The sequence below is a fragment of the Otolemur garnettii genome, unplaced genomic scaffold, assembly GCF_000181295.1.
Source record: "Otolemur garnettii isolate 467f Iridium unplaced genomic scaffold, OtoGar3 scaffold00007, whole genome shotgun sequence".
In the NCBI taxonomy this organism is placed as follows: Eukaryota; Metazoa; Chordata; class Mammalia; order Primates; family Galagidae; genus Otolemur; species Otolemur garnettii.
In genome coordinates this window covers 17,014,015-17,040,233 of record NW_003852402.1, presented here as the reverse complement: position 1 = coordinate 17,040,233, position 26,219 = coordinate 17,014,015, and the positions used below count along the sequence as shown (strand labels likewise).

Here is a 26,219-nt window from a genome sequence, read left to right as displayed (position 1 = left end):
CGGAGGGTGGGGAGGTGGGTTGGCCATAGTCCTGGAGGGCTCTGAATGGAATTTGATTCTTGGGACCAGGAAGCCGTGGACAGTTTAGGGTCTCCTAAACCTTAGATGCTGTAATGTAAGCTTAAACTCTCTAGTTTCATGAGCAAGGCAGAAGTTTTAAACTCACTTTCTCAAAATGGACTTGGGGCCATTTGGAAACAGCTCCTATTATCATCGCTTAATGACCGGCGAGATTATTCATGAATGCCTAACGTGCAAAGTAAGAAATAGCTTAAAAGCACTCTGCAGCGGGATTTGAAACTCCTCTGTTTGTGCTGCTCCTGCCAAAATCCCAGGCCATGGAGGTTAAAGTTTCAGTCTCTCAGTCGCTAATGGTGCCCTAGGTTCACCGGTTCACCCTCCAAGGGCCCTGGAAGAAGTGGCCGGAGAAAGGGAAAGTGTGTAAATAGTCCCTGGGAGGAGGATTTCTTGCTTCAGTGAGCTTGCGGGGGTATCCGGGTCAGGTTGCAGCTGTGAGCTGCCCCGGAGATGAGCCTGCAGAATGAAGAACAAAGTTTACCCCGCTTCCTCCTGGGGAGCAAGACCCAAGCCTGCCCCGTGTGGGAGCTGATCTCATTGTGCCTCTGAACGATACTGCCCTGTGTCCTTTTCTATCAGAAGGCAGCCTCTTTTTACGTTCCTTCTCCCGGGCTGTTGTAGAGCTCATAAGCAACATAAAAGGCATCTCTTTGTCTTTCCTGGTCACTTCTGGTGGGGTGGGGGTGGGGGGGCTGTGCTTGGCACAGCACGGAGGGCTCTCCATTTTCTCCGCCATCCTGTTGCACTTGTCGCCTGCTGATTCATAGCTGGTTCCCTCACAGGGGTGTCTCACCACCTTTGATCTCCTTTTATTTCCTTAATACATCACCACCACCACCACCATTCCTCCAGGGATGACTCTCCCAAAGGCTGAATTCAAATTAAAAAAAAAACAATATAATCACAGGTGTGCAGCATTGTTTTTTTTAAGCAGGGGGTGTGTGTGGACAGGCAAGCTGAAGGGGTGTGTGGATTTACCTTTGCAAGCTGGTAAGGATTTAGGGATTAGTGATTAGAAGGTCTAATTGAGGTAGTACTTACTGGGAGCCTATGCAAAAAGTGTTGGAACAGAGATTATTTTGAAAAAAATGGAAGCCTTAGAGAGTGAAATCCTTTAAGAGTCAAGATTTTATTGTATGTAGGGCTTTCTGTATAATTTTGCTGTTCAAAAATGGAAGTACAGGTGTGGAATCAAGAAACTGAACAGGTAATCTTTTAGTCACTTGCAGTAAAACAGCTTTTGTTGGGAGAGGGTGAGCGGTCGTCTGCAAGACAATTGTGAGCTTAAAAATATTAACTGGGAATAGTGGCCTTGCTCCTTTGGGGACAATCCGTTTCATTTGGGAGGGGAGTGGCTCAGGGCTCTTTCCTACTGGGCTCTGCAGAGAATTCTTTCAAGGCTTAGGCTCACTTTGTTTCCTGTGCCTGTAAAAGCAAATTGAGATTTTTAAAAATAAATACAAGTCTGATAGTAAGTGCCTTCCTGCAAATGAGATTCAAGGGATGTGAAGGATGTTGTCATTGGAAGGTCCCAGCAACATTCCTTCTTTATTTTCATAGGAAATAAATGAAGAATGGATTGGGAGCATAGAGTTCCAGCACGTCAGCCTTGCTGTCACTGCTGAGGGTTTGATCTGTTACAAAACCCTGGCAGGAAGAGGGGTGCAGTTAAGTAGAAAGGGCGTTTGGTAGGGTGTCAGGGAACTCTGGTGTTTGTCCTGGTTCTCCTTCTGGGGACCTCTTTGTGTCGCTAACAAATACAGTTTTCACACTATTCCTCCAAACCCAAGGGGTCCTGAGCAGATAACTTAAGGTCAGAGAGGGAGGTGTCTGGAGGGGATAGAAGGGTTCCAGTAGCTTCACCCCAATCCCAGTGGCTCCTTGACTGTTTCATATTTTGGGGCTCTGAGCATAATTTTATTGGAAGAATGTTTCAGAGCTGAAATCAACGATTTTGTAGTTTATTGCTTAGCCAATTTCTAAGGTCTCTTTGCAACTCAGATCTTACTCGATGCATATTCTAAACCAGTGCACATTGACATGAAGGTGAAATCATAATTAAAATGAATAATTACTGTTCATACAGTATGAGCAGACTGTCCTCTGTCTCCCCACCCTTCCATCCGTCAGACATTTGTTGACCAAATATTTCTCTGACTAAAGAAACAAAAATCTAAATAAGACTTGGTTCCTGCATTCCAATAACTTGCAATTTAGCAAGCAGTGAGAGATCCATAATTGTTAGCTGTAATGCTTTGTAATAATGGCTGTGGGTGGCTAGAAAAAAAAAGGAGTAATTAGTTTAGGGGAGGTCACAACTTTACAGAGGAAGAACATTGGAGCTGGACTCTGGTCATTCATTCAGTTGTTCAGGAACCTTTTGTTGAAGGGCTACCCTGCGTGCCAAAACCCTTCTGAGTGCTAGGGAAACGGCAGGGGGCAAAGCGGCCAACATTTCTGTCTTTATGGAGCTGACATTCTTGGCATAAAATTTATCAAAGGTCACAGTTGATGGCACCACCTTCTCCACAATCGGTCCCTTCTGGCCCCACATTGCCTTCAAAGAAAGCAGTGTTTTACTTATATAAATATATATTTTTTTCTGATTATGAAATTAATCCAAGTGTATTACAGAGGATTTTGAAACCCATTTCCCAAAAATGCTGTCTCTGATTGCTGCCACCCAGGCTCTCTTAACCCCTGAACCTCACCTTCCAGTCTGATTGTCTGTGCAGGCCCTCACCAGATACCAAATCTGCCTAGATGCAATCTTCAGGCATATATTATAGTATGTCTTGAGTTTGTCACCGTATTCCTGAATCATGGGCATTTTCTCTTGTCACTCAGTGTTTTCTGAAAACACTAAAATATTCCATCACTCGGATGTGTTTTCATTTAGTCATTCTCTTTTTTGTTAACTTTTTAATTTCTTTTCTTTCCTTTTTTTTTTTTTTTTTACTATTTGAAGTGATGGTTTTATTCTGTCCTTAAGGCAGGCAGGCCAAGCTGGAGAAACATTATAAAAGGAAATAGGGTGCCTTTTCCTAACTTTTTATTTTCAAATAAATTTGGATTTACAAAAGAGTTGGAAGTTTTCATAACCACTTTGCCCCAGCATCCCCTGATGGTCACGTCTTACAGTGATCAAAACTAAATGACACATTGATCAAAACTAAGAAATTAACTTCATATGTGTAATATTATACCTGTTCTCTTTTGTTGAACATTTTTGGAAAAGATTTTTTATCTTTAAAAAAAAAAGCCATCAAAAATTCCATGATATACCTTTTGCTACAAACACCTTTGTCTGAGTTTCTTAATGATTCTGTTTTAAATAAATTTTCAGAAGGGGAATTCACAGGTTCTAAACACTTGAAGGCTCTTGATAGGTATAGCCAAATTGTTTTTTGAGAAGGCTGTGTCCATTTATGCTCCGACCAGCAGGATGTGCAAATCTCGGTCTCACTGTGTCTCAGTCTGAGTCGGCTCTTGTCCAGGTTCCTAATAAAACCTACCTCTATCTCAGCACCGATGGTCTTGTTCAGTGTTTGCTCTATACTAGGTGTAGGCTCCTGGGGGCCACAACTGTGCCTCTAGTCACTGGCCTATCACAGACTTGTAATAAAATAAACGTTTGTTCAGTACCTGCTTGCACGTCCGAATGAATGAGTTAAGAATGGATTTTGTCATTATCTGGGAAGAGAAGAGAACTTTCTTCACTGTCACAAAGGATCTCATCTGTGGACTTGAAGGAAAGGGGGACATCAATGGACAAGTGACTTGTTTGAACTTTACTTCTACAATGTCGGAGAGGCCCGCAGATTGTCCTCAGGGTGGACAGTCCATGAAAAGCCAAGTCTTGACTGCCTCCTTATGGCTGCCAGTTCACTGGTGTTAAATCATTTTGTCTTCTCAATAGGAAGGAGGACTGTCTTCTCATTTTTAGGTGGGGCCTAGAGAAATCTTGTAATTAAGGTAATGCAGCTAGTCAGTAGTGATGCTTGATTCCCAGTTTTGTCTAATTCAAAGTACTTTACTGAGAACGTCTATCTGCACCAAGTGGGGCTAGTATCTGGGAGAAAAACTTCTGTGGTTTAGGAGGAAAAATGTATGGAGGAATTTTTGTACTTATGTCTCCCTCCAACACATCAGTTGAAGCTAAATTCCCCATATGATGGTTTTATTTATTTATTTATTTTTTTGAGACTGAGCCTCAAGCTATCCCCCTGGGTAGAGTGCTGTGACATCACAACTCACAGCAACCTCCAACTCCTGGGCTCAAGCGAGTCTCCTGCCTCTGCCTCTCAAGTAGTTGGGACCATAGGCACCTGCCACAACGCCTGGCTATTTTTTGGTTGCAGCCGTCATTGTTGTTGTTTTGGCAGGCTCAGGCTGGATTTGAACCTGCCATCTTAGGTGTATGTGGCTGGCGCCTTAGCCACTTAAGCTACAGGCTCCGAGCCCATATGATGGTTTTAGAAGGTAGGATCTTTGGAAGCTAATGACATCGTGAGGAAGTCTTCATGTTTGAGATTAATGCCAGGCGAGGACACAGGAAGCAGGCCCTCACCAGATACCAAATCTGCCTCACTCTGTCGCCCTGGGTAGAGTGCTATGGCATCATAGCTCACAGCAACCACAAACTCTTGGGCTCAAGCGATCCTTTTGTCTTAGCCTCCCAAGTAGCTGGAACTACAAGTACCTGTAACAACACCAGGCTAGTTTTTCTATTTTTAGTAGAGATGGAGTCTCACTCTTGCTCAGGCTGGTCTCAAACTCCTGAGCTCAAGCAATCTTCTGGCCTTGGCGTCCCAGAGTGCTAGGATTATAGACGTGAGCCACCATGCCCAGCCCAGTGCCTTGATCTTGGACTTTCCAACCTTCAGAACTATGAGCATTGCATTTCTATAGTTTATTAGCCACCCAGTGTAAGGTTTATTTTATTATAGCAACCCAAATGGCCCAAGGTGAGGCATGATCCCTGAGCTAGAAGGAAAATGGATAATTGATGTAGAGTTGGGAAGATACGATATTAGCCCTAGAAGGCATTGTGCACCCAGCGGTCCTCAACTGATGGGAGGGAGGACTTCAGATGTAAGGGACTTTTTTTTAGTGAGATAGTCCAGGAATTCTTCTTTATAGGTCTTGTACCACTTGTAGAAGGGTGCTGGTTAGCCGTGCCCTGGAAATGGCACCTCTCCAAGAAGCTGTGTGTTATTGATACTTGTGGGTTTGGTGGAACAGACACCCCTACACGGAAAGAAAGTGTGGTTGGGAGATGGGGAGAAAAAACAAAACACAACTTTTAACTCAAACGATATCTTTCCTTTTGCAAAAGCAGAAGCAAGAGTCATTGCTGATAGTTCTACACACACACACACACACACACACACACACACACACGGAGAGACGCATGTAAACATGAGGTTTCCTGTGTAATAATCTTTGTTGCTTGTGCCTCCAGAGAGGTGGCCTGGATGCATCTTAATGTCGTCAACTCTCTTTTTTTGGACATTTTTTTCTTAAGGGATAGGGTCTTGCTCTGTCACCTGGCCGGGAGTGCAGTGGCCGGATGACAGTGCACTGCAGCCTAAACTCCTGGGCTCAGGCCATCCTCCTATCTCAGCTGTCCCAGTAGCACGAGCCACTGTGTCTGGCTAATGGTTTTCTTCTTATTATTTATTTTGTAGAAATGGGGTCTCTACAGGTTGGCCTGGAACTCCTGGCCTCAGGCAGTCCTCCCCCTTCTTCCTCCCAAAGTGCTGGGATCATAGGCGTGAGCCACCAAGCCTTGCTACGGAACATTTTTAAAAAATGATTTTCCTGGCTCAGTGCCTGTGGCTCAAGCGGCTAAGGCGCCAGCCACATACACCTAAGGTGGCGGGTTCGAATCCCCAGCCCAGGCCTGCCAAACAACAATGATGGCTGCAACCAAAAAATGGCCAGGCGTTGTGGCAGGCGCCTATAGTCCCAGCTACTTGGGAGGTGGAGGCAGGAGACTCGCTTGAGCCCAGGAGTTGGAGGTTGCTGTGAGCGTGATGCCACGGCACTCTACCAAGGGGGTATACCTTGAGGCTCCGTCTCAAAAAAAAAAAAAGATTTTCCCTTAAAAAAAAAAACCATGATAAACATTTTTATACATAAATCTTTGAATTTCACAGTATTTCTTTAAAGCCATTATGGGACATTATTATGGATATGGGACTAGATGCAAAGCACTTTATGGGCAGCACCAAGGGGTGGCTTGGGGGGAACATTAACCCCCCACAATCATCAGCCCACACCAGATTGCCCCAAAATAGACTGTGAATAAATGGGATGTTTGCTAAGCAAATATAGGGCCAGTGCCTCTTTTCCCAGGCCAGCTCCCCTGAGCCTTTTTATATCTGAGCCCTGAGTCACCCTGTCCCCCCACCATGGTCTCTTTCATGTACACTTTAACCTCCCAGCAATGGAGCTGTGGTGGCAGTGGACGAGGGGAAGTGAGAAAGCGTCTAAAATAGCTGGCTATTAGGTTTCCTGTTAAATAGGATGTGGTCAATTAGCTTCAGTTAATCTGTACGTCTAGTTCAGACTGCTTCTGCTAACAGCCAAATTTGCAGAGGGCCTTGTAGCATGGAGGTGCTTGCTTGGGATGGAAAGCAATTATCAGAAAGGTTGGGACGTAGTCAGCAACTCAGGAACTCGAGGGGGTTTAGGCCTTTGGGCCATAAAGGTGATGTAACCTGTGGCTGTCAGCAGTAGCAGGCAATTTCAAGAGCTTCAGGGGGTGACTGGAGCCCTCTAGTCTCTGGCCATTGAGGGCATGTGATGACGTGGTTTGGGCCTTAACAAATTGGGAGAGGCAGTGAACAGGTGCCTCTGTTTTAAGTGGCTACTGGGAGGGAGGTTTTTAAAACTGGAAATTACAACATGGAAGGAGCCTTTAAAATAGTGCCCGGGGATAAGGAATGTCCAGGGAAGGGCCATTTTCAGAAAGGTTACTTGTGTTTTCTTGGCATTTCCAAACTTGCCTCAAGAATCTCTCTGGGAGAGTTTTAAGGCATTGGTAAGAGCCTTGTAGATACAATTTCTTCCATCTCCAACACAGTTCAAGAAAGGGACTTTTTTTCTTTTTCTGGCTCAGGAAATGGAAAAAGTCAGTCTGGCAGGGCCCATGGACTCTAGGATCTGCTCTCTCATGCTCTCTCGCGCACTCTCTCTCTCTCTCTCTCTCATGTTGTCTTGCTCTTTCTCCTCATGGTGGCAAGATGGCTGCCAACAGCTCAGCCTCCATCCCCACCTCTCAGCAGTCCCAGTGGAAGGAAAGAGTGCTTCTCTTTCCCAGCCGTTTCTGCAAACATTTTAAAATGTAAACTTCATAAGGGGAGGGATGTTTATGTTTTATTTATTGTCAGATCCCCAGCTCCCAGAACAATACCTGTCTTATAGTCAGTGTTACATAAATGCATGTTAGATGAATCTCATTGGTGTGGCTGGGGTCATACGCCTAGTTTGAGAGTAAGGCTGAGAGTGGGAGAGGCTGGTTCACAGAGAAAACTAGAAGTGCTTTTACCCAAGATGGGATTGGATCCTGGACAGAAATTCTTTTTTTCTGATGAATGATGAAGGGAAGCAAGAGAGGCAAGAGGTGAAATAATCTATAATTGGATTAAAAAGACATCTTGCGCTCTAAGGTAGTGGATAGTATTATTTGGAAATCTTTGCCAGTAGGTAAACCTATTTCAATTGAACATGGCAACCTGAACTTTTGATTCCATTTACGTCCAGTTGTCGGAAGATGTACCTATTACCGTGGCCTGGCTGTAGTACATGTTTTGCGTACATGAGCACGCCACTTGCTGGAGACAATTCACCAACGTGTCTGCATTCCCAGAGGGAAGGGGGAGAAGGGTCCAGCGGAGGGCACACCCCTGGCATCTGTTCCTTTTGCTTCTATCTCTCCTGATTCTGTCTGCAGGGGAGGCTGGGAAAGGTAGTCTCTGTTCTGTGTGGTCACGTGCTCAGCTAAAATTTTGGTCTTTTAGCTTTAAAGGAAGAAAGCAAGAAGGAATATTGGGGGCCAGCCAGTAGTTCTGCTGCAGTCAGGTTCTACACTTCAGATGGTAAGTGCTCCAAGCCCTTGTTGAATACAAATATTTATTTCACAAACCTCTGCTGGGTCAGTGTACTGACTCGGATAGCGTCCCCCCAAAGTTCACGTCCTTCTTGGAACCTCAGAATGTGACTTGGTTTGGAAGTAGCATCATCACAGATGTCATTCATTATGATGAGGTCATACCAGTATAACGTGGGCCCTTAATCCAGTGCGGCTAGAGTGCTTGGCACAAGAGGAGGGGAGACACAGCACACCCCAGAGGGGGCCTTGTGATGACGGAGGCAGAGATGGGAGTGGTGCCGCCACAAGTCAGGGAATGCCCAGAGCCTCCAGAAGTCGGCAGAGGCAAGGAAGGACCCTTCCCTTGAGGCTTCAGAGGGAGCATGGCCCTGATGACACCTTGATTTCAGACTTCTAGCACCCAGAACTGTGGGAGAATATGTTTCCATTGTTTTAAGCCACCAAGTCTGTGGCAGTCCTAGGGTGTGAGTGCACTCAGGAGGAACACATTTCTGGCCTTGACTCAGTGGGATTTCTTTCTGGCTAGATCAGAGTGTCTGGCCTCTCAGCTTCACCCCTGTGCCTAGGTGACCAAGTGGGGGGTCACATAACCTCTCTGTGCCCCAGTTTTCATCTGTGAAATGGGACCCAAGAGGGCTGCCTCTCTGCTCTGTCGTAACACTGTGATTGTCACTTTGCACTGGAACAAGTTATCTTTAAAAAAATAATCTATCATCAGACATACATTTTTTTAATTTCAGATTAATGTGAAGGTGAACTAGGTTACAGTGTTTGCATTTGTTAGGGAGAGTCCCTGTTGTAATTGTGTCCCAGCCCCAGGAGGTGCGCCACACACCCTTCCATTGTGCCCATTAAGTGGGAGCACCCCTGTCCTCCTCCCTCCTTCCGTGTTCCTTCTCCCTTCTCCCTCCCTCCTCAACTTGAATTGAATTGAGTTTATCTCCAATGTGGGCCTGTATTAGTTCATCTACTGGCTTCGTATTAGCGTTGTGTACATTGGATACTTGCTTCTCCATTCTTGTGATACTTTACTAAGAAGAATGTGTTTCAACTCCATTCAGGTTAGTACAAAAGACAGAAAGTCTCCATGTCTCTTTGTGGCTCTTTTTGGCTCTTGTCCTTCTGTAGGGAGCAGTCACGGTTTCTCTCATGCTTGGGTGGGGGCAACATTATCAGAAATGGGAAAGAGTGACCCAGAAAGGGGGAGCCCTTTGGAAATGGGCTTTGGGGTTTCTGATACATCCAGGCCAAACAATGTATTCCCTTTTCTATGGTTTGTGAAAAAGAATAGGTGGTTCTTTTTGATGCTTTTTGGGGATTGTTTGCTTGATTATTTTTTTTGCAGAGGTTGTTGCTGGTGGAAAGAAAGCCTGGTTCTTTCCCTTATATTCCTTCCCACCTCTGCCTCCCTTTCGCCCTTGGCCATCCCTTGTCTTTGCTGGAGACAGTGTGTCATCTCAGTAGCTCCTGATATTTATGAGCCAGTGGAGGCTGCCCTGCTGCCTGGGCAGGCTGGGCCCTGACCACATCAAACAGGGAGCCCGCGGAAGTGGAAGGAGCCCGCGTTGAGCGGGCAGCTGGTGTTTACTTCCTGTAGATGCTGACACATCCTTTCTGTCCACGGGCATTTAGCCCTGAGGCAAAGGTGCCCACCGCTTTCCTAGACCAAGAGCCCACCACCTCCCTTCCTTGTCTCCCTGCCCCAATCTAATTCTGGGTTTTAGCATAGGAGAGAGGCTCGCAGAACTCCAGGCTGCTGAGATTGGTGAGATGAGATTCTGGTCCTTTCAGCAGGTAGGGGTTGCTGTAATAACAGGTGACAGTCTTGGGGACTCCCCTGCACAGGCACTTCACAGGTACTGTTTGCAGTTCTCAGTGACCTCGTAAGGTACAGGTTGACTTCATGTTATGGACAAGACAGCAGCTCAGAGAACTCAGTTGACTTACCCGAGGCTGCTGGTTTCAACTCAGGCCCAGCTCACCCCAAGTCTGTGCAGTCTCCTGTGATTCAGAAACATCCTCACCTTTCCTGACTCTGAGTGGCTTCACTTCCAAAGTGTCTGGCTGCTTTTGGGAACAGAAGGCAGGTTTTCATGGACTTAATCATAGCGCTAGCGCTGGAGAAAGTCATCCTGTCCTAAAGCAGAGATCTCCGGGACCCCTGGAGATGAGCGGTTTGTAACCTCGGCTAATCATGAGCACAGCTTGGCCATCCTTTTGTGAGTTTCACTGATACCCACACACCTTATGGTAAAGTACCTCCAAACTCTTTCCAGTTCTTCCATGACCCTCTTTCTCTTCTGCCACCAAACTGTTCTAAGCCACCATCATCCCTCCCTTGGGTTTTTGTAAAACTGGACTTCTGCCCACCTCCACTTCTGCCCACCAGCCACACGCCATCCCATCTCCACACCTTGGCTGAGTTGATTGTTTGGAAGCACACAAACCTCCTTAGCACCCTACCGTGTCTTCCCACTGCACCCAGGGTAGAAACCCCGATTCTTAGCCTGACTCAGGGTCCTGTCTCCCCTAGCTCTGCCTCATTAGCATTTGTTGTTCCCCTGCCCACGGGGCCCCAGCCACACAGCCTCCCTCAAGTTCCCTGTAAGCGCCAAGCTCTTGCCCTGTTGGTGATTTTGTACTTGCTGTTCCTTCCCTCTGCTGAGAAGGCCCTTCCCGCAGGCTCTCAAAGCTGCTTCCCCGCAGCAGCCTCCGACCGCCCAGGTAGGCCTGGGTTACGGTCTTCTGCTACACCCTCTGGCTTTTCTTTACTGATTTCATTTGTCTAGACAGCGATCCCTCAGGGTCCAAATCGTTCAGCGCCCTGAATTTTGGATAATAAGGGAGTTCCAATACAACCCCTGAAATTTACCCGAGTCTCTCTGGTTTGGATAGTAAGAGGCGCCTGGGTGTGCTCCACATGCTGAGTCAGTTCTCTGACTCAGTTTGGGAAACACATCTGGAAGGTCCGCAGCTCTGAAACATCTGTAATGTGAATCTACAACAGCAGGTTCCGCACCTACAGGAACCTTCATGCTTGATCTTAGTGCATGGTGAGCAAGAGGGTTGCCAGGGACCCTGACCTGCTGCAGCAATGTTAGGAGCAGGTGCTGAGGGGGCCACAGGTCACAAGAGGGGAACCATTCCAGCCACTGGGAACTCCACCATTCCTGTCTTCTGCTCATCCCAGAGCAGGGGAATGCTGCACACCTGGCACCCAGCCTGACTTCAGGGCTGTCCGCTTTCCAGGTAGTCATGACAACAGGAGAACGATTCGGTATAGACCAGCGGTTCTCAACCTGTGCTTTGCGACCCCTTTTGAACAATGAAAATACATTGAGGCATTGGGAAGGTTGAGAACCACTGGTTTAGGGTTTAGGGTCTCTCTGTCCCTGCAGAGAGAAGACCCACTCAGGCACCTCTTTCTGTTTCCATCCATCAGGCTGTGGAGTTGGGTTGTGGGGAACCTCAAATTCAAACCTAGAGCATCTTTCACGTTCTTAACCATTTGTAATCAATGGGGCTTGTTGTGAGCTCTTGAGCTGAAGATGGGAAGAGTGGGAAACTGAAAAGGCTCTGCCCACAGACTTGCTGCTGACGCTCTCCCTCCCTCCCCCACTGGGTGTGCCTAGGGTGTGATCACTGATGCACCATGGTTAGGTGGCAGGGTGAGCTAAGGTGAGTCGGGTCTTTGCACAGCCTGTCTTGGTTTCAAGCTGGAGCCTAAATCATCACATGCTGCCTCTTCCGCGCTCTCCCTCCCTCCCCTCTTCTCTGCACCGTGAGTTTCAACTTTCCTGGGTCCCTTCCAGTGCGCATTTCTGCTCATCATTCTTGCTTGACCTTTAAATTTTTCTCTTTAGGGAAAATCTGATCATTAGTCTGTATTCTTGAGCAGATGTATACCCATCGGGCAGTCTTCCCACCTCCCTTCGCCTCCGTGGGAGAAAAGTGTTTTAAAGTTAGTGTGATTTCCTTTTTTAATAATAGAGAAGTAAATGTTGGATGAGCAGACCACTCCCTCTATCGCTCATGGCTGTTTGGACAGGGATCTGGGAATGGACTGGAGTGCTCCCAGCTTTCAGAGATGATGACTTCGGCTTTTGTGGGGCCTGGCTTTTTACCTGTCGGTGACACAGCCTGGCTGGACTATGGGGTTCACTCGCCAGAGCCTAATCCCAGGTTTCATAGCGCAGGCGTGCGAGAGTGTATGACAGAGCCGGGCAGTATTTTGTAGGCCATCTGGATGGTGAGCCTGTCTAGAGGGTGTGTTCCTGGAACTTTTCAGTCAGGCTCCACCATGGTGAGTATTTAATGACCACATGTGAAAGGCCTTATTGCCAGGGCTTCTCCCTGGGACAAACCAAATCACGGAATTACGGAATTTCAGAGCTGGAAAGAGCTCCTTAGCGGATCATAGGAGAGAACTTCCTTAGGAGTGGGAAGACCCAAATTCAGGACTCTCGCCCCACTCCAGTTGTAGCTGAAAAGGAATTTCTGCTGGAAGGGGAGTGTTTAAAAGCACTGAGGGGCCTTGCTAGCTTCCTACTTTTGTTATACAAACAAATAGCAGTCCAATTTAGCAATCTCATGGAGGGAGGCTTTTAGAAAGAGGCATACCCAGGAAGAGTTAAGATTGTGCCAGAGCAAGGCACATTTCTGGTGTGAGCTGTTTCAAAGTCCTGTCTTAGGTTTTGGTGAATCCTTTGGTCGAGGGTATGTCTAAATGAAGAACACAGGCTTGCCTGGTTATGGTTTCCGTCTGCCTAAAAATAGTCTCCTTTACACCGCATGACTTGGTCTAAAATTTTTTGCTCGCAGTGACCCTGTTGTTATTAACAGTGACTAGACTAATACTAACAATTGCCTGTTCTTCAGTGTCTGCAGCGTGCTGTGGGGGGTGCTTTAGAAACAGTAACTTGTTTAATACAACAACTCCAGTGAGCTTCTGACTGTCCTTATTGTACAGATGAAGAAGTTGGGCTCGGAGGGGTAGCGAAATTCATCCAGCATGACCAGCCGAACTGAACGATGTTAATGGTTGGTGCCCTTAAGTTACAAATTTTATTAAAATCCACAAGATGCACCCATTCTTTTGAAAGAAAGAAAGAAAAAAAGACCTTCCTGGGCTGGGTGGATTTATGGGTCATTTAATTGTGTTTTCTTATATGTATCCTTGCATGCTTACTGGTAAGTTTCTCAAAAGCAGACATATTATCTGGCAACTAAATTTTTTATATAGTTTTTTTTTTCTTTTTAATTAAGCTAGCTGGTCATGGGCCCGGGACTTGTGGGAATTGGACTTTGCACATGGGAATTGTGTTTGAGGGAAGGAGGAGGAGAAAGAGGTTTGATTCCCTTTTGCCTTATTGCTCTATAAAGACCCCGTCTCCAGTCCTGTTCTGAGTTAGTGGGGTTTAGCTGAATTTGGGGAGAGGGACACAATTCAGCCAGTAACCATTACTGGCTGATTCTGGCAGAGGCCAGTGGCCTCCAGCCTTTCCAGGGAGCTGAGGGCCCCCAGTCTCTCCATATAACCTCGCAGTCTTGGGAGTATTAGGATGAAAGCAAGCTTTAGACTGAATTTGACCTCAGGTACGTTCCTTGGCAAGCAGGCGCAGAGACATTCATGCAGCTTGTACTGGGAGTCTGATGAAATCCGAGTTGTTTGTCCTCTCAAGCTCTCTCATAGCACTTTGCAAGGAAGTTTCCCTCGTGACAGATGAGAAAGTTCTGGGGCAGGCATCGGATTAGGCAACAGGATCTCTGAAAATCTGCTCACAGACCAGGTGGTGCTCTGAAAGATGTGGGTGGGTCCTGGCCTAGGAGAGGCTAGAACAAGTCTCAGACCTCCCATCCTGAACAGCCCTCCCTCATTATTCTCTTTTTCCCACCTCCTGGTGCTTCCAGGAGATAAAGATGGTGTCCGTGATGTAGGTGGCCAATGGAAGTGGGCTTCGATGACGTTCTTTCAGATACTCATCTGGTAGGTGTGTGAGTCCAATCTAGGGACTTCAGATATGGCCCAACTCGGGTTAAGATTAACAAAGACAAACACTGTGTCACCCAGTTGGTGCTGAAGTGTTTAAAGGTAAGTGGTAGACAGCAGGCGAGTTTATCAGAAAACTTCACCGTATCAGCCTTTTGCCCTGAGCCGACACTATTCCCAGATCAAGGTACAAGCACTGTGATTTTTGTTCTTGCAAAGTTCAACCATCAAAGCAAGCGAGAGATTGGAGTGGAAGCTGCGTTTTTATTCCGTGTTAAGACTTGAACCTCATTTTGCTGGACGTTGATCAGGGGAATTCGAGACGTAGAAAGTGGGCTTTTCTCACCCTTTAAAAAGAGAGGATGGATTCCTCACAAGCACTGACATTTTAAAAAAGTCAGTGTGGCACGTTTTAGTCTGAGTGGTGGATCTGAAGAGGCAACGTTTAGATCTCAGGAGTGTATATTCTTGAACCGCTTGAAAACTCTAAGATTTGAGAAATAATACCGACCATCATTCAGAGGAGAACACGGGGCAATCTTCGGCAAAACCTGTCATTTTGCCTACATTTCACTCAACTCCTCTAACTTGTTGAGAGCCCCGCTATATAGTAGGTGCTGCTGCGCGGGATGTCAGGGGAGGTCTCGGGCTTTTTTTTTTCTTTTTATAGCCATCTTAGCACTGAACCCAGTGGACGCAGTGCATGTAATCATTTATCAGCAAAAATTCCTAAGGGCCTGTCCGGGTCAGGCAAGGTTCTAAGCTCTCTGCAAGTATTCTCTTCCTGGAGACATAGGAGACGAACTCGCTGCTGGGTCTCCCCCAGACGTCTCCCTTCATGATCACCCGAGAGTATCCTGAAATTGCCAGTCCAGTCCATCCTGCTCATCTCCTTTGATCTAGAGTCTTCAGAGAGTGGCCTGGGGGTGGGAGGGGTGGACAGGAGAATGCAGCAAGAGTAGGCAAGAAAAATCCACACCATAGGGAGTGGATGATTCCCTCCCTGCAGGATCGGTTCTTTACACTGTAGTCTGAATGAGATTCTTTAAAAATAAAAGCCATTTACCTTTGCCCCTTTTTTAACCCCTCCCCCCCACTCCAGGGCTTTCTATTGCACTGGGATGAAATTCACACTTGCTGGGGTCCACAAGGCTTTTCTAGACCCAGCCTGTGCTCACCCTCGTGACCTTTCTCTTACCACCTGTAGCCTCACGTGCTTGCTCCAGCCACGTCTCTCTGTCTCTAACATCATCCCAGGGCCTTTGCACTTGCGGTTGCCTGTACCTGAAATGCCGCTGTTCTTCCCGAAGGCTGCAGCCTGTGTCTGATCATATATTACCTCCTCAAGGATGCCTTCCCTGACCATCTGGTCTAAGGGAGGTTCTGTTATTGTGTCACCCTGTTTTATTTTTTTCTAAGCATCTGTTACTCTCTGACTTCTTCCTTCTTTTTTCCTTATTATTATCTATCTCCCCCAACCAGAAGAGAATCAGCCTGAGGCCAGCAACTTGGTCGGTTCATCCCTTTCTGTGTGTCTCTGGCACATACCCCAGTTACTCCAAAGTAAGCAGGAAATAGTTCATTTTGAATTACTGAATGGAGAAATCCCTTTCAATGCCCTTGGGAAGTTGCAAGTAAAGACCGGGATTCTTTTTTTTGAGACAAAGTTTCACTCGGTCCACCTGGGTAGAGTGCTGTGACTTCATAGTTCACAGCAACCTCAAACTCCTGGGCTCAAGCAATCCTCTTGCCTCAGCCTCCCAACTAAAGGCACCCGCCCCAATGTCCAGCGAGGGTTTTGTTTTCTGTTTTTAGTAGAAACAGAGTCCTGCTCTTTGCTCAGGTTTGGTCTTGAACTCCTGAGCTCAGTCTGTCTGCTTCAGCCTCCCAGGGGATTACAGGTGTAAGCCACCACACTCAGTCTTGGGGTTCTTATTTTAAGATTACACTTTTGGCTGTTGATCTGTGCATCTGGAACAAGACGTAGCTTGGGAAGCCATGATGGGACTCAGCTGAGCTGATTACGATTTGAGTAACAAGGATTCAGGATGTGATGATGAAAATTTGGGGTGGAACGGTATGCATGCTCACCTGTAACTGCTTCCTGCTCTCGGCAAAGTCAGATTTTCTTGATGGAAAAAAAAAAGACCAGAAAGTGAAAGAAGACTAAAGGAAGTGGTGTGTTATGGCTCCGTGGTTTGCTAGCAGTGTAGATAGCTCATCCATTCTCATTCGGGCAGGGGACCCCGATCCGTGCGTTTACTTTGGAGCTGAGATCCAGCAGTGGGACATGATCTTTACTGCTTTCTCATCAGATGATGGATACGGAAGAGGATGTTTTTCTTTTTTTTCTTTTCAAAAAAAAGAAATATGGAATGCTTCATGAATTTGCATGTCATCCTTGCGCAGGGGCCATGCTAATCTCTGTATCGTTCCAGTTTTAGTATATGTGCTACCAAAGCAAACTCTGGAAGAGGATGTTTTGCCCGAAACTGTGTAGGTCTTGGGGTACTCAACTGGCTGTTCAATAGGCATAGGTGTTCTTGAAGGGTACCTGTCATTCCCTCCACAGAGCACCTGTGAGATGCCAGGGGCCCCGGGCGCACTGCAGAATGAAACAGACTTGCTGGCTTCTGATCTGGTGCCTTTGGATGTGTCTTGGTGAGAGGGGAGAGAATAATATATGCAAATATACGTCAGATGCCTCAGACGTGGTACAGAAGGGGCACAGGAGATGGGGATTGGGGGCCTGACGGTGTCCAGAACTATCCATGCCTCCTTCCCTCTGCCTTGTCCCTTGACTCTGGCTCAGGCAAATACTCAGAGTGACTTTCCCTGGGAGGAAGAGCGGTCTGAGGAAGGACATGTGTACAGTCTCCCTGTGGTATCATGTGTGCAGCAACAAGCTGTGTGTGTGTGAACTCACATTCCTACGTGGTCCAGGGTCACCAAGGCTTGGGACTAAACCAGTGTTTTTTGCCTTTTTTAATCTCACAGCACACTTGAATCTATAAACTTCTGAGTATGTTGATCAAAAAACAGTGAAAAAAAAGAATATACTTACTGTGCTTTGAACTTCTTATGAAATTAATTTAACTAGTGATCTTTAAAATTTTTTGTGGCACACCTAAGATCCCCTCATGGCGCCCCATTGTGCCATGGCACCCTGGCTGCAAATCACTGGACTATGGTGACAGCATTGGCCTGATTTCTCAAATTATCCCAGGGGATCCCCTCTGAAGCGGTGCTGTAGAGACGAGAGCGAGAGTCTGTATCACAGAGAAAGGCCGGAGCGTGGGAGCTCGCCAGCTGGTCCCTCGGCCTTGGCCTCCCGAGTATCTGTCCCGAAGCCCTTGCATCACATGCTCATGCTCCTCATGCTCCTCATTTGAATGTCTCCGTGATAACATCTCAGAAATGAAAAATGTGACAAGTGAGTCAGAGGTAGTTTCCCAGGGGGAGGATTTTTGTCTCAAAGCATTAAAATAGGATCCTAAGTCAGAATATTCCTTTTAAAGTTAAGTTCACAGAGCTCCTCCCGTCTTGATTGTCTTGCCAGCTGACTGCCTGTGATGGGCTCCGCTTGTCAGAGTATCTTGTGGCTGAATTAGGTCTGTAAGTCAACGCAGAGGCAGAATAATAAATTGTGTGTGTGGTGGCGGGGGGGGGGTAGCTGATTGACTTAGAGACATCTAGAACTCAGTTTATAATGCATTAAAGCAACATAGAGTTTTTATTTTTTATTATTTTTATTTTTCAATTTTTTTATAATTATTTTTTATTAAATCACAACTTTGTACATTGATGCATTTATGGGGTTCAGGGTACTGCTTCGATATACAATGTGAAATGTTTACATTGAACCAAGTAACACATCCATCACAATTATACTCATTTCTTAACACACAGGGATTTTCTTATGGATAGAATTTTAAAATTAAAAATATTTTTCAATTGTGGTTGGAAAAACACAACATGAAATTCCCCCTTTTTTTTTTTTTTTTTTTGAGACAGAGCCTCAAGCTGTCCCCCTGGGTAGAGTGCCATGGCATCACTCTCACAGCAACCTCCAACTCCTGGGCTCAAGTCAGTCTCCTGCCTCAGCCTCCCAAGTAGCTGGGACCACAGGCGCCCGCCACAATGCCTGGCTTTTTTTTATTCTTGTTGTTGCAGCCATTACTGTTGTTTGGCAGGCCCAGGCTGGATTTGAACCAGCCACCTTAGGTGTATGTGGCTGGCACCTTAGCCACTTGAGCCACAGGCACAGAGCCGAAATTCACCATTTTTAAGTGTACAGTTTAGCAGTGTTAAGTCTGTTCACACTGTTGTACACCAGATCTCCAAAGCCTTTTCATGTTATACGACCGATCCTCCATACCCATGGACCAATAACTCCCAGGATCCCTCACCCCCTGAGCTCTGGAAAACCACCATTCTTCTGTTCCCGTGAGTTTGATTCTTTTAGAGACCTCTTATCAATGGTCTCATACATTCCTTGGGTTTCTGTGACTTCCTGATTTCACTTAGCTTAATGTCTCAGAGTTGATCCTGTAGTGGCGTGTGACAGGATTCCTTACTTTGGGAGGCTGAGGGATCCATGGGATGTGTACACCTCATTTTGTTTATTCCTTCATCGGTCCATGGACATTTGACTTGTTTCTGTGTGTCGGCCATTGTGAACTGCACTGCTGTGAACATGAGTGTGCAAATATCTCTGTGAATCCTGCGTTCAGTGCTTTTGAATATACATCCAGAAGTAGGGTGGTGGGGTTTTATGGTAATTCTATTTTGAATTTTTTGAGAAACTTCCATACTATTTTCCATAGTGGCTGCTCTGTTTTATCTTCCTACCAAGAGCACATAAGAGTTCCAGTTTCTCCACATCCTTGCCAACACTTGTTATCTTCTGGCCTATGTATTTTAATAGTCTAAGTCCTAATAGGTTGAAGTTGATAGCTTGTTGTGGTTAAACAATGTAGTTTTATTACTTTAGACCTCGTGTTGTAATCGACACAAAAATTAGTTCTAGTAAAAACTGATAGCTGCTGTTTATGGAGTGCTTATTAGTGCTTCATTAATTCTCACAATAGCTCTATGAGGAAGTTCCCATTTTTACCCATTTTACAGATGAGAAAATTGAGGCTTAGAGAATTTAAGTCAGTCATCCAAGGTCACAGACACATATAGGCCTGCATCTGGATTTGAACCCAACTGTCTGGTTTCCAGGGAGTTCTTGCCTCCCTTTCTAATTGATTGTGGTATTTAAAATCCACATCCTGAGCTGACCCATATCAAGAAAGGGGTAGTATTTGATGAGATCCTTCCTCTTGAGTGGACCTCCAGGGTGAGGCTCAGGCCTCAGTTACCTCTGGCCTGGTGTCTCAACTCCTCGGCTTGTAAGTGTCTCTGTACATTTTTGGTTTGAATTCTCTGAACTTTTGAGTAAATAACAAAAAATGTGAGAAGAGAAACACAACATTTTTTTTTTTTTTTTTTTTTAGACAGAGTCTCATTCTGTCCCCCTGGGCAGAGTGCTGTGGCATCATAGCTCACAGCAACCTCAAACTCTTGGGCTCAAGCAATCCTCTTGTCTCAGCCTCCCAAGTAGCTGAGACTAGTGCCACAATGCCCAGCTAAGTTTTCTATTTAGTAGAGAAGGAGGGGAGGGGTCTTTCTCTTGGTCAGGCTGGTCTTGAACTCCTGGGCTCAAACAATCCACCCACCTTGGCCTCCCAGAGTGCTAAGATTACAGGCATAAGCCATAGCACCTGGCCAACATAACAGTTTTTTCTTGGCATTATTCAACTCCTAAATTTGGTTTGTGTTCCAAATGAGTGTGTTGGGGGGTGGTGTGTGTGTGTGGAAGGGAGAAGTATGTTGAATTAACAAGTTATTATTGTATTAGAGGTTCACTCTTAAGAGCTCCCAGATTTTCTGGAAGGCTATGCACGTGCTGGAATGCCTGTCAAATAAAAAAATTAATGTGGACTAGCTGGTTTAATATTTGTTAGCCTTTATCATATTTAATTTTGGTTTTCGATTATGCCTAATAATAGTCCAGTCTCCTTTAGGCACTATCAGAGTAACTGCAGGCCACAGTTCCCTGTATCAGCTCCAGTGTTTGCACTGGATTATTGCATTAACAAATGCTTCAGATTACATTAGGAAAAATACGTTACGTTATTTCAAGTCAGGGGACCAATTCCACACTTGCATCTGGTAATCCTATCAGTAAATAGTGGCACAGGGCCATTCTAACACAGCCCGTGGAAATCGGCAGGGCCACTCCTCACCCTTAGATATATTTTGTTAACATTTTTCTTATTTTGATACCGTAAAATGGAGTCTCCAGTAAGAGCTCAAGTCACAGATTAATTCCAAAAACATTTTTTTTAAAAACAATATGAAGAAATGTCATTTGTTGTTTCCTGCCACTAAATCCTGGATAGAGTTTGTAGGGTGTATGATGTACCGTGTGTTCTGAGGATCATGGAACTAAGTTGTTTGCAAGAATTTACCATCCAGGGAAAAAAACCCAAAAAACCTCTCCAGTGGGGAAGTGGGGAAGAGAGGTCTGCTTGGCTCAGACTTACTGGTGTGGTCAAGGTTGTAGATAATTTAGCCTTCTTGGAACTGAGTGGTACTTGGAGCCCTTATCTATGACAGGTAGATGAGAACTCCTGCCCCACGGGACTTCTTCTGGATATCCAGCACCTGGTGTGATAGGATTGTCACTTCATAAGTGGTGAACTAACTCCCCCAGTACCTTAGAATGTGACTGTATTTGAAGATCGGGTCTTTAAAGAGGTGATTGAATTATAATGAGGCCCATTAAGGTGGGCCCTAATCTGGGATTCTTGTGAGAAGAAGAAATTTGGATGCACAGAGAGACACCAGGGATGTGCACACCCACAGGACACGGGGAGAAGGTAGTTGTCTGCAAGCCAAGCAGAGAGCAGAGTCCTCAGGAGAAACCCACCCTGCCAACATCTTGATCATGGACTTCAAGCCTCCAGACTATGAGAAAACAAAATTCTGTTTTTTAAGGCACTTTGCCTGTGCTACTTTGTTAGGGCAGACGGAGCAAGCTAATACATCATTTAACTCCTTTGAGTGCCTTGTGTATTTTCTGTTTGAAGTTTACATCCCATTTTCTTTACATATAGTTTCTTGGAGGTTTCTTCTTCAGTTGTTTTCTGAGGTTTTTCCTGAGGGACCTGAGTCTCCTGGCCCCTGGTTACTTTCTCTGCCTTACGTCTTTCTGAGGATGTAGATCTGAGATGGAGGGTGTTGTGGACTGCGGCAGGGAGGGCAGCCTGGGGACAGGCGTGACAGCAGCTGCTCCTTTACCAGCCATTTGCATGCAGACACGTGCACACAGAGCACCTGCCCAGGGTCCCCACTTACCCTGCGTGTGCTGCCTGTCCCCTCTCATTCTGTCCTACAGCCCCAGGGCTGTTGAGCTCTGCCTTTCATCTTAATACCAGTTGCCATCTCTGGCACTCTTCTCCACCCTGGTCTGTGTTTGGGGCAGATGTGAGCGTCTCCACTTCCATAAACATATGGGTCTGTTTTATTTTAAAGGCTTTATTGCCAGCCATTACTAGGAAAAAGGCAGATAGGATGGGAAGTGACTGGATTTTAGGGGAATATTAAACTGTCAGGGTGGGCTTAACCTCAAACCAGTAAAAGGCCAGAAGAACAAAGGGGTGTGTACCTGAAGCATGGGGATGGTGTTAATGCCTCATGACCGGAGTAACCTACTGTGGAGTTCACAGGAGGGCCAAGCTTTCAAAGATGCTTTTATTGGAAACGTCCCTAAAGGACCCTTTTCATTGAAGTTTTCAGCAAATTTCATGTCTGGGTTATATAACTTGTTGGGAAGGGGGTCTTGATTATTTGTGCAACTCTTAATGATTTCCGAGAGAGCCCACTCACGCAGATGTGAGGAGGATTCAGTTCAAAGAGCTGGGATACTGGAATTAGCCATTGATTTTAATGGCTTTTTGTACTTCATGTTGTTAAAGCTTTCTTTTTTAGAAACTTTAATAGAATAGTTTTTAGGTGGTTGGAAGGAGGAATTATTTTTTGTTTTATATTCTTTTCCAGCAGTAGGAAGAGAGGTGATTCCATTTGAATTTTCTCTGATCTTTTTTTGATTTTTTTTAAGCCCTTTTTGGCATGGCTGCCACTCTTGTGCTCCACAACCCGCAGTGGCTCACTATTGCTGGTCCTCGTCTTCTATTTCCTCCAGGGCTTGTTTAAGTTGGGTCACCATGGTTAGGATTTTATTTCTTTGTAGCAGGGACCATGCTTCTTGTTTTTCAATTCACGTGGATTCCAAAGAATAGAGTAAACATTCTATAAATTCTTCTTGGCTGGGTTTTTTTTTTTTTTTTTTGCAGTGTTTGGCTGGGGCTGGGTTTGAACCCACCACCTCCGGTATATGGGGCTGGTGCCCTACTCCTTTGAGCCACAGGTGCTGCCCTTGGCTGGTCTTTTTTTTTTAGGAGGGAGAGGGTGCTAGGTTTTTCATCCTTTTCTTACAGGCTGCTAGGAGACTAGGCAGTATGTTAGTTTTGGCTTGCATATCCACACCTGGGCTTTATTTAGAGGCCAAGGGGTGAGGGTCTTTGGGCCTGGGTCACAGTCAGGTGGGCCCAGAAGCTGAGGCAGAAGTGCTTGAGATCTCCTGGACCCTGTCTGGATAGGGTGGGAGGGGGTGAGTTAGGGACCGCCAAGGCCAGGTACCTGGGCTGTTCTCCGGCTCTCGTGAAGCCTGGAGGAGCAGTTGGTTACGGGCCCGTTGATTTAATGCAGTTCTGAGGCCAGACTGTGTATTCATTAACCTTGGCTTCAGGAAGAAAACGTAAAAGGGGAGACATGGAGATAATGTGCCCTGATAAATGGATACAGATCCATCCTGGTAGGTCACAAGAACTTTATGAGTATAAAGAAGTCGTTAGTATGTAAATCAAATAGACACTTAAGTCTGCACTTGAGCTTAACCAAAAGGCAGCGGAAGACATTGAAGTCCAGAGTGCAGGTACCTCAAAGCTGGAAGAGTTCAGACCAAGACAAAAAAAAGTCAGGAAGGGAAATGATCAAAACTAGAGGTGGGTTCCCGGGGCCTCAGACTGCCTTTTGCCATCTGCCTCGTCCCTCAGTGCCACCTTCCCTCCTTCCGCGCCCCCTGTTCTCTTACTCTTCTTTCTGGAACCACTCTGGCCCAGGGGCAGCTGCCATAGGGCCTGGAGGCATCCTCTGAGCACACCTGCACCTGGTATTACCAGCCCAGGGCCCAGGGGGAAGAGCTCCGTAAATACTCTGTGATGGGCTAAATAAGATTCACACAGCTTTGCAGTATTTGATTGTGGAGTTTTAATCTGGCGCCCCAGGTGACCCTTAAGCTCTCTCTCTGTTTCTCCCTGTAGCTGTCTTCTGAGATGCATTTGCTGGGCCTTGTTAATGGTTTTTTGTTTGTTTGTTTGTTTGTTTCCCTTTTAATGTATTAGATTAGAAGAAGCCCAGTTCTTGGCCTCCCCCCCACCTTGGGAGAAGTTCTCGCTTCGTCTCCATAAAACGTTGCTGTTGGGCTTTTTCCTGTTTTATTACTTTGCATTAGTATCTGGCAGCTTATAGCTTCTATCTGAGCTCTCATTTTATTTTCTAAACGTATAATGTGGCCTCCCCCTTGGCAGGCTTGGTGCTTACTAAGGGTTTGTTGGTCTCTTGATTTTTACATTGGGAGGTAAGAGTTGAGATTTATTAGCACCAGCTCCGTGATGAGACACGCAGAGAATTTTAAAGGATTTGTTTTAAGCCATGTAGCTAAGCAGAGGCAAAATGAACCAAAGATACTAGGAATGAATAAGAAAAGAAGATCAGGAGCGAACTTACAACTTCTGCCCTTTTGTGTTGTAACAACACAAGATCCATTTGTCTTTGCCTGGTGTATGTCTGTGAGATGGGTAGGAATGGGTTCATGGATCCTTTACCTGGTCAGTGAATAGGGTGCTCTGAGGATTATGGCCTTGGACCTATCGAAGTTATGTTATACTCTCACCTCCAAAACCTGTTTTTTTAATTTTTATTATTACTATTTTTTGAGACAGAGTTTCACTCTGTCACCCTGGGTAGAGTGCTGTGGTGTCAAAAGCACTGGAGCTCAAGTAATCCTCTTGTCTCAGGCTCCTGAGCAGCTGGGATCACAGGTGCCCACCACAACATCAAACTACTTTTTTCTCTTTTTTTTTGGTAGAGATGGTGTCTTTTGCTCAGGCTGGTCTCAAACTCCTGAGCCCAGGAGATCCACCTGCCTCAGCCTCCCAAAGAGCAAAACCTGTTCTAAAAGAGGGATGACAAATCCCTTGAAAGGGAGGGTTTCAGTTAGATGTCAAAGCTGTTAGTTTTGTCTTGAGTTGCTGTGGGGTTTGTCTATAGGGTTTTCGCTTTCAATGCATCTGATTCTCTATACCAAATACAAAGGAGAAGTGGAACTGAACTATTACAGCAAGTTGGCAGGTGAGCCTGGTGACTTTATAAAGTTCCCCGGATTGTGATCTCTTGTAGGGTTGTGGGTGGGAGGTAGGTTTGATGTCTGCCCTTGTTGCTAGGGGGTTAAATCGAGCCCTTTCATTCCAGCCCTAGCTCAGCAAGCCTGGCATTTGAAGCAAACAGTCCTTGCTGGTAAAGACACTTGATTATGCCCTCAGAGTCCTTGAGGGTCAGAGGGTCTCTAAGTTTTCCTGCCTTATGGAGAGAGGCATAAAGGTGGAGAAGCTTCTCAGAGCATTCTGGAATAAGAGATCAGACCAGGGTCTGGGGATGGAGTAGCAAGATGCTCTAGAAGGGTCTTCCTTTCCTTGTGTCTGCAGCTGGGCCATGAGCCTGGTTCTGCCTTTTGGCTTTGGCTACAGAGCCCTGGTGCACAGGAGTTTCTGGGAGGGACAGATTTTTGAGAGTGTCCCACAAATAGTAGAGCCCTGGGATCCAGGAAGTAACAAGAGGGCACTTTCCCATCCCTGAAAGCAAACACTCTAATTTTGCCTGGTAATCTTCGGGAGGCACCGAGCACAAGGTTCTGGACCTGAGCACTTTTCTCCCTCTTGGGGACTGTGGGCTGTTGGTGCTTGTGTTCAAATCCCGATGCGACCACTCGCTAGATTTTTAACCTTAGGAAAATAAATCACTTAAGCTCCCAGATACTCAGCAAAATGGGCTCAATTTGGCACCTTGAGTGCCCTCCTGGGCATTTGTGATTAGTAAATCAGATAATACAGGTAAATGTGCCCAGCCCAGAGCCTAGCCTGATATAGGCAGCCCGAAGAAAATGAACTTGTGAGTTACAGTCTGATCCTGGGTGAAAAGGACAACCTCTCTCTAGCAACTCAGGGAGGCTGAGAGCCTTTGCAGGTTGGTAGTTGGTGAGTAGAAGTGCCTTCTAGTAAACCCTGGCATTAGTCACTGTGGAAAGTACTTGTCAGACACATGGGCCCTGCCATTGGTAGGGTAAGACACAGCTGTGAGCAAACATCTTGCCTCTCCCTCCCTGATGGCACATGAGTGGGGCTGAGGCTCCCAGGTCAGCACACGTGTGACCTTAGTTGTCCCTTATTCCTTCCAGATGTTTGATGCATCGAACAGTCTGTGGGAATAATGGTTGGCCAGATGATTCAGTTAATAAAGATGTACATTTTCCTAAGTATCTGTTAGTTGCTGTGGAGTTAAGAAAAAAGCTCCCTAGATTGCTTGTAATTTAATTGGCTCGAGATATGTTGACTTGTGATGATTTATCTCCACCCTGTATGCAATTAGTCTCTTAAGTTTTTAGCCCCACCCCCCTCACGTGAGAAACAATTAAGTGAGCCAGCTGGGAGACAGTGCCAGGTGTTAGGTTGGGTAGCTGATGTACACCGGAGGGGAGTTCATTGTGAAATTTAGACTATCAAGTGCAGAATGAGTTAGGGAAGACAGAAACCAGTTGGGGAGTCATGGGGAGAGAATTAATGGCAGAAGTTTAGCAACAGAAAT

General features: G+C 46.0%; 1 protein-coding gene and 1 pseudogene across 2 annotated transcripts in view; one reads left to right on the top strand and one right to left on the bottom strand.

The window, feature by feature from the left end:
* CHST11 (carbohydrate sulfotransferase 11) overlaps window positions 1-26,219 on the top strand; it is a 261,979-nt gene that overhangs the window by 14,736 nt on the left and 221,024 nt on the right. The window lies entirely within an intron of this gene.
* LOC111723104 lies at window positions 16,551-16,650 on the bottom strand (annotated as a pseudogene).